Consider the following 12,605-nt stretch of genomic DNA (forward strand, 5'->3'; position numbering starts at 1 on the left):
TAAGTGTTTTTAGTTTAATCTTTAATGGCAGCTTTGCCCACTCATCTTGATCAACATGAAAGTTTTTTTATGAATGGGTTTCAACTGATATGAGCCCGTTGAAATTATGCCAAGCTCAATGTTATCTTTTTGTAAATTGACTTCTTTTGCTACATGTTTACAAAACTTTATTATATTGATTTTACGAGTCATACCAGTTTTTAAAATTTTGTTTATAGCCTCGTTTGGATTATTGAAGTACTGTTGATCTTCTTTGAGTCCAGCTTCAATTCGTCTTGGATAAATCACTCCAGTTCTAAAATTATTATATTGTGATTTTTTGAACCATAAGTAAAACCCTGGAGCAAGCTCCTCCCATGATTTTTTTAATCGATCAAGTATTAAATCAAAACTTTCATCTTCTTGATTAATAAGACAATCTGCGTTGTATAATATTAATTTTAGTATAATACTAGCATTTTTTTATTATACATTGTAGTCAAATGACGAGACAAATTATCCTTGACATGTTTTGAGCACAGAATTAGTTTTGTCGATGGAAAAATATTTTTAAAGCCTTTATACATTGCCATTTGGCCATCACTCTCAAGAACAATTTTGCAGTCTCTCAATTCTGATTTAAATAATGCTAAAACAGAAGCAAAATTTCAAAAGACATGGTGTCTTGTGTGTTAGACACCAAAATCAGTCCCAAAATATGGGGGCGACTTTCCCTTGCTATTCATTATTAAAGGATGTTTACAAACTAAGTGCATGACCGAGTACTTGGTGCAATTAAATGTTGTGTCGATCCCGACAATAGAGGATAATTTATTTTTTCTATAGACCAATGTCATTAGATCTAGTTGCTACTCATAACCCAAAACTATAACTAACCGAGGATGTTCTCCAACAAATAAAATTCTAGAATTTTGTTTGCGAGCAAGTTTTAGCATTTCTTTAATCTCGTCATCATAACACTCGTCTTTATTGGCATTATACATTTGTGAAAGATTACGGAGAACGTGACCACTTGATCGGAAATTCACTAAACCCCCACTTTCCTTGACCATTTCATGCATTGCATCCTGCGGTTTTTGTGTCAGCAGTTTCTCATTCATCTTTGCGATAACAGATGGCTTTGTTTTACTGTAAGCTTTGTTGCAGTGTTTTTGGCTATTCCCATGACATTTTTTTCAAAAGTAAATGGCTCAGTATTATTTCCAGAGTTTCTCGTATATGTAATAACAGATAAATTTTTAAATGTCTTTTTATGTTTTGCATTGTATAATTTTTTTGTGATTTCTGGATTATGAACATTTATAAAATACGTAGTGGTTATTTTATACTCAGATGTTGTTTTGGATTGGATTTTTGATGTTCAAATAAATATCACGATTCGAATTGTTTTTATAGACTCCAAGCCAATCGCACTGCAAGTCTTTTCTGAATTTTAAACATTGACAACCAACTACAAAATTTGTGTATCTCTGCTATTTTCGGTTTGTAACGTATTTCTTCACAAAGATTCAAGATATCTGATTTGGTTTCTCATACAATGTCAAATATTTCAGACCTTTCTAACAAAGAATTGAAAAAAAACTTTTATTTCTTCATTTAAAACCGATTCTATTTCTGTCGACACGTCAGAACTGTAATTATCAGAGTTTTTTGTTAAAGATATATTACTACTAGACACTCTGCAAGGTGATTGCTCAAGTACGTCTATATTATCGATACTTGAGCTGTCAAAATGAGTTGTTGTAAAAGATCTTTCGCTACTGGGCATTCTAACGTATGATCGATCAAGCATATCGTCTTCTTCACTATTTGAGTTATTCAAAATGTCATTGCTTATTTGTGGTGGTGAACTAGTGACTTCGTTTTTATTCTGCTTTGAAAAAGTACAATCATTAATTAATGAGTTGCCTTGCAATTCATCACTTACATGTACCTTCACAAATTCATCAGTAGACTTATTATGGGTTTCTTTATCAGAAACTATTTCTTGTGACTTGGGCCCAACAGAATGTTCATTATCCAAATTAATAGTTTTATTTTGAACATTGGCATTATTTTATTAGTTGAAAATTTAGGTGGAAAAATATAACCAATTGTTTTAACAGCAGAGGCCTCTAATGTTGCTTTATGACGAGCTAACTCTTGTTCAGATACCATCGCCAATAAATAAAGCCCCGTGGTTTCTTTTACAAGAACTTTTATTGTTGAAAAACAATGATCTGTAGAATTTAAATTTCCATTAACTCCAATTGAGTAGGTTTGAACACCTCCGATAAACTTAGGTCTGCTGCATAGGTCATACTTACATGATCTACTTGTTTGATATTTTTGACCAATGGCAAAAAAGCATTAGCAACAAGGGCGTCGTAGTGCATTGGCGTTTGCCGGCATAAATGGATCACCTTCAGAGAGTCAATACATTGCCAATTGTCTGGCTTTGTGACCACTGGTGATTTGTATTGTACATTGTGAATTATAATCACAATCTTCAAGCCATTGCTTAGTAAATAAAAGGCCAAATCTAAAATATCTTGAGAGAAGTCTCTCATATTTTCATACCTTTGTACGTAGTTGTTGGAATGCTTCTGACAAAGATTGTATATTTGGAAGAAATGACCTATAGTTACTAATCCAACCTGATGCTAATTCTTCTTTCATCATCTCAGTGTAATTTCCAACACAGCCTCATAAATGAGTTATTACACTGCGCAGGATACAATGACCGTCGGGTGGACTTCTGACAGGTGGACTTCTGACAAGTGCCTGTCAAAAAAGAAAACATACAGAAATAGAATGTACCTGTAAGTCAAGAAAATAGCGTTCCTAATATTGTCTACTTCAAAAGTAAATGGATTTTATTTAAAGGTTTACTTGCAACAAAATTCACATGACAGTTATTTGGTATCAAAATACTCACCATGTCTTACTCTGCTGTGTTGTAGGTGCAAAATATGTGGAATTGTGATTACATACTCTTAAAAGCTCAAAAACAAACAGTTAATCGTCGCCACCGCAAAACTGCCATAGATTAGAAATTATTGGCTAGGCCAATAAAAGGTTCAATATAAAACTTCTCGCAGCGCTAGTTTATGACAAATACTTCGGGTTTCACCGAAGATCCTGGTATCAAATATAGATGCTCGCTACCTTACTGTTATGTTTCGGCTTGGTCTAATCATCTAGTCGTAATCTGACTATGTGACCCATACTTCCTCTAAAACAGCGCAAATAATTTCTGCAGCATTCTTTTATTATCACAGGTGACCAACAGGCTGGTCATGTTTATCAGACAATGATATGTACTCCTTCGAGCTAAGGTTGATAAATTAAACAAATTTCACAGTAGGTTATAAGATATCAGTGCTTGAAGTGACAGCGTTACAATGACGATGAAATAGACGCCTAAGAACAATAGACATGTTTTTATTGAATGCGTGAAGTGTATTTGTGAAAATATTTCGACGAATGAGGTTGCATGAAAGTGTAAACAGAAGCCATCTCATTCATCTACGTCCCATTTCAGCCGTTTTGGAAAGAGATTCTAATCTACAGTGGTTTTGTGATGGCGGCGATTACCTGTTCGTTTCGGAGCTTTTAAGAGCTTTTTAATCACACTTACCCATATTTTGCAACTACAGCACAGCAGAGTAAGAGATGGTGAATCTGTTGATACCAAATAACTGTAATGTGAATTTTGTGGCAAGCGAACCTTTAATATACTTACTATTCCTGGATTCTCAAACATAGTTTTCTTTGGTTTTTCAGGGGCATTCTTAACAGACCTCTTCCTGTTTACAGGTTTCTTTTTAAGCATTGGCAAGATATAGTCACCAAGCTTAAAAGGTTACTGCTTTCGTCTAATCATTTTTGAGTCTGCAATATTGAAATCAGTTAAAAAGCCATGACAACAAAATGTACAAAGTTGTACATTTGTAAATTCTGTGAAAACAGACTCAAAAGAATAAACATGCAACTTTCAGCCGCTTTGTTTAGTAAATAGTATAATATGTTACCATGATTGTAGTACATTCATGTTACAAATATATGCATATTTATAGTTATTTTTACTTACCAATACTAGTCCTTATGTCAAATTTTCGATAGAATTTAACAATGGAGTGTTTAGCTGAAATGATATCACTACATAAGTTTACTTGAGTCTGAATAAATATATATACGCCAGGTCTAACGTATATATATTACGTCAGACTTATTAGCGTGTTATTAGGTCTAACGTCATATATATACGTCATAAATCTAACGTCAGGTCAGGTGCTAGCCTGCTACTGGTAACCATGTAACCCAGTACTACCTGTGCCATGGGTCGGGTCGCCGGCGACTAAACCGGCAACCCCTCCCTTTCTTTGAAAGGAGGGTTTGGAGGGAACCGAAAAACAACATCCACCCAACATTCGGGCATGTACTTCCCGACAGCAAAAACACCAGTTGGAAAGGGCGAAAGAATCTCTTGCAGATCAACGGCCGCGTACTGCAACTTGTCATACTCCCAATTGTCTAGGTCTTCTTGCCATTGGATCACAGTATGACTAGCCAAGTTAGTGGATCTCTGCAGTGCATCAGAAGAACCACTTAAAATCCACGCACAGCTTTCTGCTTGCACCAAACCAACCAACCAAGCCCTGCGGCAATTGGAAGGTGGCAACAGGGACAGGGTAGTGAAACCTGGGAGTCCTCAGCTCCCAACCAGCACGCAGGCGGTGGAAGTTTATCAGTCGCTCGTCTCTTGAATGGAACAGGAGAGATGTTTGGTAGTTGCTTTCACGACTGAGCAGCCCTTTTTAGGGACCGCCCTGCTCACCTCAATCCGAGGAAGGGACTAGAAAAGGTGTCCTATACATGGTCTGTTCCATTATCACCTGGCTGGATTACCGCGTCCAGATGGTTCACTTTATTTGCGGTAGAAAACAACAGATTACACTAGCAACATGGAATGTACGCACGCTCATGGACAATCAGCGCAGTGATCGACCTGACCGTCGCACAGCTTTTGTGGCACGTGAGCTCAGAAGACATGATATTGATGCACTACAGGAGACAAGACTTGCTGATGAGGGCCAGATGACAGAAGTAGGAGGTGGTTATACATTCTATTGGAAAGGGAGAGATGCTAAAGATCATAGGCTGTATGGAGTAGGTTTCGCTGTTAAAAATGAGCTTGTTAAGCACATGGACCATCTTCCTGTCGGCATTTCAGATCGACTGATGACCTTACAACTAAACATCAGTAAAAACAGGAAAGCAACACTGATCAGTGCCTATGCTCCGATCTTGATGGCCGAGCAAGAGGATAAAGAGCTATTTTATTCAGCTCTTGATGACACTGTATTGCATATTCCTAGAGCCGACAAGGTTGTGCTTCTTGGAGACTTTAATGCAAGAGTTGGTACGGACAGCACGACATGGAAGGACGTCATCGGCAAAGAGAGAATTGGCAGTATGAATCACAATGGTCTCATGCTTCTCACCAAATGTGCAGAACTTAACCTTGTGATTACAAACACCCTGTTCAGACAGAAGAATAGAAGGAAAATAACCTGGAGGCACCCTCGCTCCGGTCACTGGCACTTGATAGACTATATAATCACCAAACAGTGGGACTTGGCAGATGTAAGAGTAACCAAAGCGATCAACTCAACAGATAGCTGCTGGATGGATCACAGATTGGTGAAAACTCTGCTGAGTTTCACTCTACAGCCCAAACAGAGAAGAGCTAAACGGACAGCAAGGCCAAAGTACAGTGTGAATCTATTCAATAAACCGGATGTGAAAAAAGACTTTCAAACAAAAATCAATGAGAGGCTATCAGCTGAAATCTATGACCAAAATGTCAACTCGCCTTGGACAAATCTAAAGAGCTGTATCACTGAGACATGCGAGGAGGTATTAGGCAAAGCGAAAAGGCACCACCAAGACTGGTTTGATGAGAATGACCTAGAAATAGAACAACTTATAAATAAAAAACGATCTAAATTTGCAGCCTGGCAAAACAATCTTAAAAACAAGGAGAAACAGAAGGCATACCACAGCATACGAACAGATGTGCAGCGACGGGTTCGAAGGATGCAGAATGAATGGTGGACACAAAAGGCAGAGGAGCTTCAGAGCTTGGCGGATCAGAATAAGACAAGGGATTTCTTTGCAGAGACACGAAAACTGTACGGTTCTTTGTCACATGGCTCTGTACCTGTTCGAGACAAAAATGGTGCGCTCCATAAAGACAAAGATGCTATCAGAGATTGCTGGAAAGAACACTTTTTAAATCTTTTGAACCAAACATCCACTGTAGCTGATCCAGTCCTGCAGAAAGTCCCACAGCTGCCAACCCATCAGCAGCTAGGAGAAGAGCCAACACTAGTCGAGACGAAATCCGCCATTCGAGCAATGAAGAGTGGGAAGGCTGCTGGCGCTGATGGAATACCTGCAGAAATTTTCAAGCATGGTGGAACTAAACTTACCAAGAAACTGCACTGCCTTTTTACACTTGTGTGGACAACTGAGAAAATACCTGATGAATTACGTGATGCACTGATTGTTTCCATCTTCAAAAAATGAGATAGGACGATGTGTGGGAACTACAGGGGGATATTCCTCTTGCCAATAACCAGGAAGATTCTAGCTAGAATTCTGTCCTATAGACTCTCCAGTGTTGCGGAAAAAATTCTTCCAGAGACGAAGTGTGGTTTTAGGCCTGGCAGGGGTACAGTAAATATGATATTTGCTGCTAGACAGATCCAGGAAAAATGCCGAGAACAGAACAAGGACCTTTACATGGCCTTCATAGACCTTACCAAGGCTTTCGACACTGTTGACAGACAATCGCTCTACAAAGTACTTGAGAAAATCGGCTGCCCTCCCAAATTTGTGGCTATTGTGCAGCTTCTGCATGATGAGATGAACGCATCAGTTTTGGTGGATGGCCAACAAACGGATCCTTTTGGAGTAAAAACTGGGGTGAAACAAGGCTGCGTGATTGCGCCAACGCTGTTTTCTATCTACTTATATGCTGTACTACACCTTGTGAAACAAGAACTCTCTGAAGGTATCACATTGAACTACCGAATAGGCGATCTGTTCAACCTGCAGAAACTTCGGGCTAAGACTCTAACTTCGAAACAAAGTGTTCTTGAGCTCCAATATGCTGATGACAATGCTCTCGTGGCTCATACAGAAGAACATCTTCAAAAAGTCATGACAGCTTTTGAAAATGCTTACAGGGCTCTTGGACTCAAGCTGAATGCAAAGAAAACTCAAGTATTGTACCAGCCGAAACCTGGAAAAAACATAGTCACTCCACGCATTGTTGCCGGAGGCGAACCACTTTGCCCTGTAGATGACTTTGTATACCTAGGTAGTAATCTCTCCTCCAAGGCCGACCTAGGGAAGGAGATAGAGAGAAGACTGCAGGGAGCTAGCATAGCATACAGCATACTGAGACAAAGAGTGTTTGAAAATCCAGTCTTGCAAGTCGACACCAAGCTAAAAGTGTACAAGGCAGTAATTGTCCCCACACTACTGTATGCCTCAGAAACGTGGGTTACTTCCAGCACTGACGTCAAGGTTCTTGAGAACTATCACATGAGGAAAATGAGAAAACTACTAATGATCAAATGGTCTGACAAACGCACTAACAATAGTGTGTATCAACAAGCTAAGATGTCCAACCTCGAAAGTATGATCGTTAAGAACAGACTTCGTTGGGCTGGACACTTGGTTAGAATGCCAAACTACATACTACCAAAACAGTTTCTGTATGCCGAACTAGAAAATGGGAAGAGGTCACAGGGGGGGACAAAGAAAGCGCTATAAAGACTGTCTCAAAGATAGCTTGGAGCGTTGTCACATCAGATGTGAAACCTGGGAATGGAATGCCACGAGAAGAACTGGATGGAGAACTCTAACTCATAAAGGGGTGAAGATACTTGAAAATGAAAAAATGCGTCACAGAGAAGAGCTCAAAGCAGCACGAAAAGTGCGGCTTAGCTCATCTGATACTTTGATGAATGATGACTACCAATGTCCACATTGCAATCGTCAATGCAGAGCAATGATCGGACTACGGAGCCATCTTAAAACACACCAAACACATCAATAAAGCAAGCGGACATCTTACTCTAAAGATAGGGATTGCATAGAGAGAGAGAGATATATCTTCTTGCCTCTGGCTGCATAGACACACATGTAGCATTTACGTCTAGTAAAACACGTGATGCGTGAAAAAGCTGCGTGATGGCTAAAATCATTGAACTAAAATCATTGAACCAAAATCCCGTTTTAAGTTTTAAGGTTTTAAGCTCATTGGCTAAAATTATGCCAGATCTTCATAAAATTCCTACCATTGGCATTTTAGCCGCATTTCAAGTAATGTCTCAACAAACCAGTGAATTTGTTTCCAAGGTTAAATTATTTTCAAGCTAATACAGCAAGAAATTTCTCTAATAGATTTGTAAGTGTATCTAACTAGTTTAAATTCATTTTTGACCAATTTTGACCATCATGTGTTTTTCTAAGTTTGTTGAAATACTATGTAAAATGCATCCAGTAAGCCATTGGGATCAATTTTATGACGATTTGGCCAGACTTTAGCCAACACACAGTTTTTTTTACCTAACTGAAAACCATTGAAATATCATCTATGAGTGTTTTAGAATGATTTGATGCTATTTAGAAGTGGATTAAATCATCATGCCTCGTCACGCGTTTTACTAAATCCTTCATGCATGTGCCAATACTCAGCAGAAACTAGAAGAACTAGAAGAGCCTGGAAGTATGTAAAATGTAGCTATATTGAACTATTTGTAGCTAAAACAAAATTGATACCACTTGATAATATATAGTCAATTTTTCCAACAGAACCTAGATTGCGTGCTCATCTTTTATGGTTAACCTACTGACATTGATTGAAGACATTCTCAGGCGAATAACTCAACTTGACAACATTGACACAATTGTAGAATGTACTGCCTGTGTAGAATGTACAGCCTATCGCAATGCTAACAATACGCCATGCTTGATGCAATGACTTTGTGTTAGACTATGTACATGGACTATTCCGTTGCGCTTTGAATTTGAATAAACGTGCTAGTGATCTATTGCTTACTAAGTGTTTGATAAACGTACCACAAGCTATTTCGGCAAAACTGTGACAATAATGGCAGTAAAACTTTCAGACTTGATTAAAACCTATGAAGATATAAAGAAGAGGGATGACTTTTCTGAGTGGTGTGACAAGTTAGAGCTTGTAACTGAGCCGCAAAATGTTACGGAGTTGAAATCTTTTGTCCCACTCTTTCTGTCTGGAACGGCATTCGCCATTCATAAACGACTGCCAGCTGACACTAAAAAGGATTATGCACTGATTAAACAGGAGCTAATGACTGCTTTTGGAGTAAATAACTTTTGTGCATCTGGACAACCACAAAGAAGGATATACAAAGAAGGAAAAACTGTTGACGTCTCCCTGGAAGACTTGCATAGGCTAGCTCTGATTGGCCAAACTGTACCAGAACCCTTGTTGAAGTGTACTTTTGAGGCTGGGTTACCAATTGATGTAGCTATCCAGATAAAGTCCATTTGAGCAGTTGAAAAACTTTCGTTGTCACAGTTGGCCACCAGAGCAAGAATGATTATGTCAAGCAATGGTGGAGCACAAGGAGTCTGTGCAATGGAGTATGTAGGCTCAAAACCTGCTGAACAGATTTGTTCAATTTGTACTGGCAGAGGTCGTGGAGCCCACCAGTGCCCACCCAAGGTTGCGAAGGGTGCAAAAAAAATAAAGTATTACAGCTGTCAAGAGCTTGGCAATCACATAGCTAGGAAGTGTCCTAAGGCTAAGATAAACGAGAATGGGGAAGTGTCTGCACCGGATACTCTCTCCGTTACAAGTCACTGAACAAAGAGGTGCTACCATTTGTTGATATATATGTAAACAAAGTATCGGCAAGAGCTCTTGTAGATACTGGTTGCGAACAGACTGTGGTTTTAGATGATTTTTGTGTTAAAATGGGTAAAAAGCCTAGCAATATTGTTCGAATTGCCAGCATGTTAAACGGTAAAACCACTGAGTGTAAGGGTGAAACTGTTCTAGAGGTCAATATCACAAGAAATGAAGAGCTTCCTCTGCAGTGCTTGATTGCGCCAGCACTAGCCGGTGGAGCACAAGTGATATTGGGAATGGATGCTATTGCTAAACTTGGTGGAGTTAATGTTGATGTTCACAATGGCGTTAAGTTTGGTGGTGAGGTGCCAGTGAAAACTGTTGGCACAAGACACCGGAGTAGTTTAGAGATTGATGATAAAGATTTCATAGCATGGTTTGATGGTAGTGCATGGTTTGTCAACTGAAAATAACAAGATGATGAACTGATTCTACAAAATCATTGCTCTGAAAACAAGATAAATGATGATGACAGAAGAGTTTGATGAAGTAGTGCAACTCTGGATAGATGATGTATGGCTGGAGTTATATGATAGCACAGTCCGTGGTCATGTAGAGGGGATAATTCTATTGATGGCTGCAAAACAACCAAACAAGCCCAATAAGATTTGCCCCGTTATGGATTATCGTGAACTAAACAACTATATTCACAGTAATCCAGGTGTTGAGACTGCAATTTGCCAAGAAAAACTGTGAAATTGGAGGTTAGGGGGAAGCAAAGCGTGTCTGTCAAATTTGAATAAGGCTTATCTATAAATTCATATAGAGCCAAGTCTGAAAAGATTAAAGGCAGTGAAGTACAGTGGTAAAACATAGGTAAGGACAGGCATGGGATTTGGTTTGAATGTTGCTCCCAAGATAATGTCCAAGATCATAGATGAAGTGCTCTCATTAGATGAACAGATTTGCAATGGAACTGATCACTATATTAATGACAATTGGGTAAACGAGGAGGTGGTTCAAGCTGATGTTGTTAGAGCTCACTTACTAAGGTTTGGACTAGTGGCAAAAGACCCATTGACACTATCAGATACTCATGTGTTGGGTCTTAGAGTAAACAAGGCAGAAGATGATCAGTACAACTGGAAGTGAGATGGTGATTTGCCTGATGTTTCAGAAAAGGTTACGAAGAGAGACATTTTTTTCATCTGTGGCAAACTAGTTAGACATTACTCAGTTGCTGGATGGTTAAGAGTTTGCTGATTCTTTGACAGTTTTGTTAAGTAAAAAAATTACCCATTTGGATGTCAGATTGTGATTGCATTGGTATGGCTATGAGGCTATATCAATTCCTATAATAAATTGTTCTAATATTTCGATGTAAAGAGATTGACCAATGACATGAGACTGGTCTGAAACAGTTCCTAGTTCTGTGAAACCTTTGTTGGATGAAATATTTCAAAGAGTACAAAAGCGAGACCCAGTGAGAAGCAAGTGGGTTGTCAAGAAGACCTCTCAGTGTACTGTGTGGTGTGACGCCAGCAACTTGGCTCTCGGAGAGTCTTTGGAAGTAGATGGTTACACTGTTGAGGATGCAGCATTGCTACATTAAGAGGATGATGGTGCTCATATCAATGTTGCTGAGCTAGAAGCTGCATTGAAAGGAATCAACCTAGCGCTAAAGTGGAAAAGGACAAAGTTAATGTGCAAGTGATCACAGCTTCATCTATTGTTCATGGGTGGATAAATTCAGTGATAGAAGATACCAAAAGGCCTAAAGTTACTGGACTCAGTGAGTTGATCATTCGACATAGACTTGGAATTATCGGTCAGCCGATTGATGAATATGGGTTAACACTAATGATCAAACTTGGTCAATCAAGTGAGAACAAGTAGGATGTCTTAACCAAAGTACCAAAGAAATAAATGGCTACGAGTTGTTGCAGGCTCAAAGGTTGTACTTTCTAAAACAGATGAGATAGAAGACGTAAAGAAAGTTCATCAAGACAACCACTTTGGTGTCAGCAAAACCCTGTACTTGGCACAGAAAAGGCTTGAACGAACAGTCAAGAAAGACATAGTTGAGCAAATAGTGAAAACTTGTATTATTTGTAACAGTGTAGATCTTCATCCAATCAAATGAGATCATGGTCAGCTAAACGTAGCAAATGTAGCGCCTTGCATTAGATATCACTCATGTAAACGGTCGACCTTATCTGACTATTATTGATTGTGGGTCTAGCGGGTTTTCTCTTTGGTTCAAACTGGCTAATGAAACATCGGACGTAGTAATCAAGCAGTTGGACAATGTGTTTCGAGAACGTGAACTTCCTAAGGAGTTTCTCAGTGAGAATAGTCCATGTTTCACAAGCGCTAGAATGAAAGAGTTTTTGCAGAAATGGAGCGTAGAGCAGATCCTCAGCTGTGCCTATAAACCTGCTAGAAATGGAATAATTGAAAGACATCACCGTACTATAAAAAGAGCAGTCATGAGAACTGGTAAAGGACCTGAATGGACCTGAACTGGCATATTGGCATAACAATTCACCAAACTCTAAGGGTATAGCGCCTGTGGAAGAACTATACAGATATCGCAGTGACTTAGCAGGGGCGATCAAATCGACAGAAATACCACAAAAGCCTAGCGACAATAGAAACTGCAGCCTTAATCCATACAAAGTTGGAGACACTGTTTATGTCAAGCAAGTTA

The 12,605-nt window shown here is 39.0% G+C and overlaps 1 pseudogene; it reads left to right on the forward strand.

Annotated features, from left to right (window-relative positions):
* Positions 1 to 4,594: 4,594 nt before the first annotated feature.
* On the forward strand, positions 4,595 to 6,573 carry LOC137407110 (uncharacterized; annotated as a pseudogene).
* The last annotated feature ends 6,032 nt before the right edge of the window (positions 6,574 to 12,605 follow it).

The sequence above is a fragment of the Watersipora subatra genome, chromosome 10 (assembly GCF_963576615.1).
Source record: "Watersipora subatra chromosome 10, tzWatSuba1.1, whole genome shotgun sequence".
Classification (NCBI taxonomy): Eukaryota; Metazoa; Bryozoa; class Gymnolaemata; order Cheilostomatida; family Watersiporidae; genus Watersipora; species Watersipora subatra.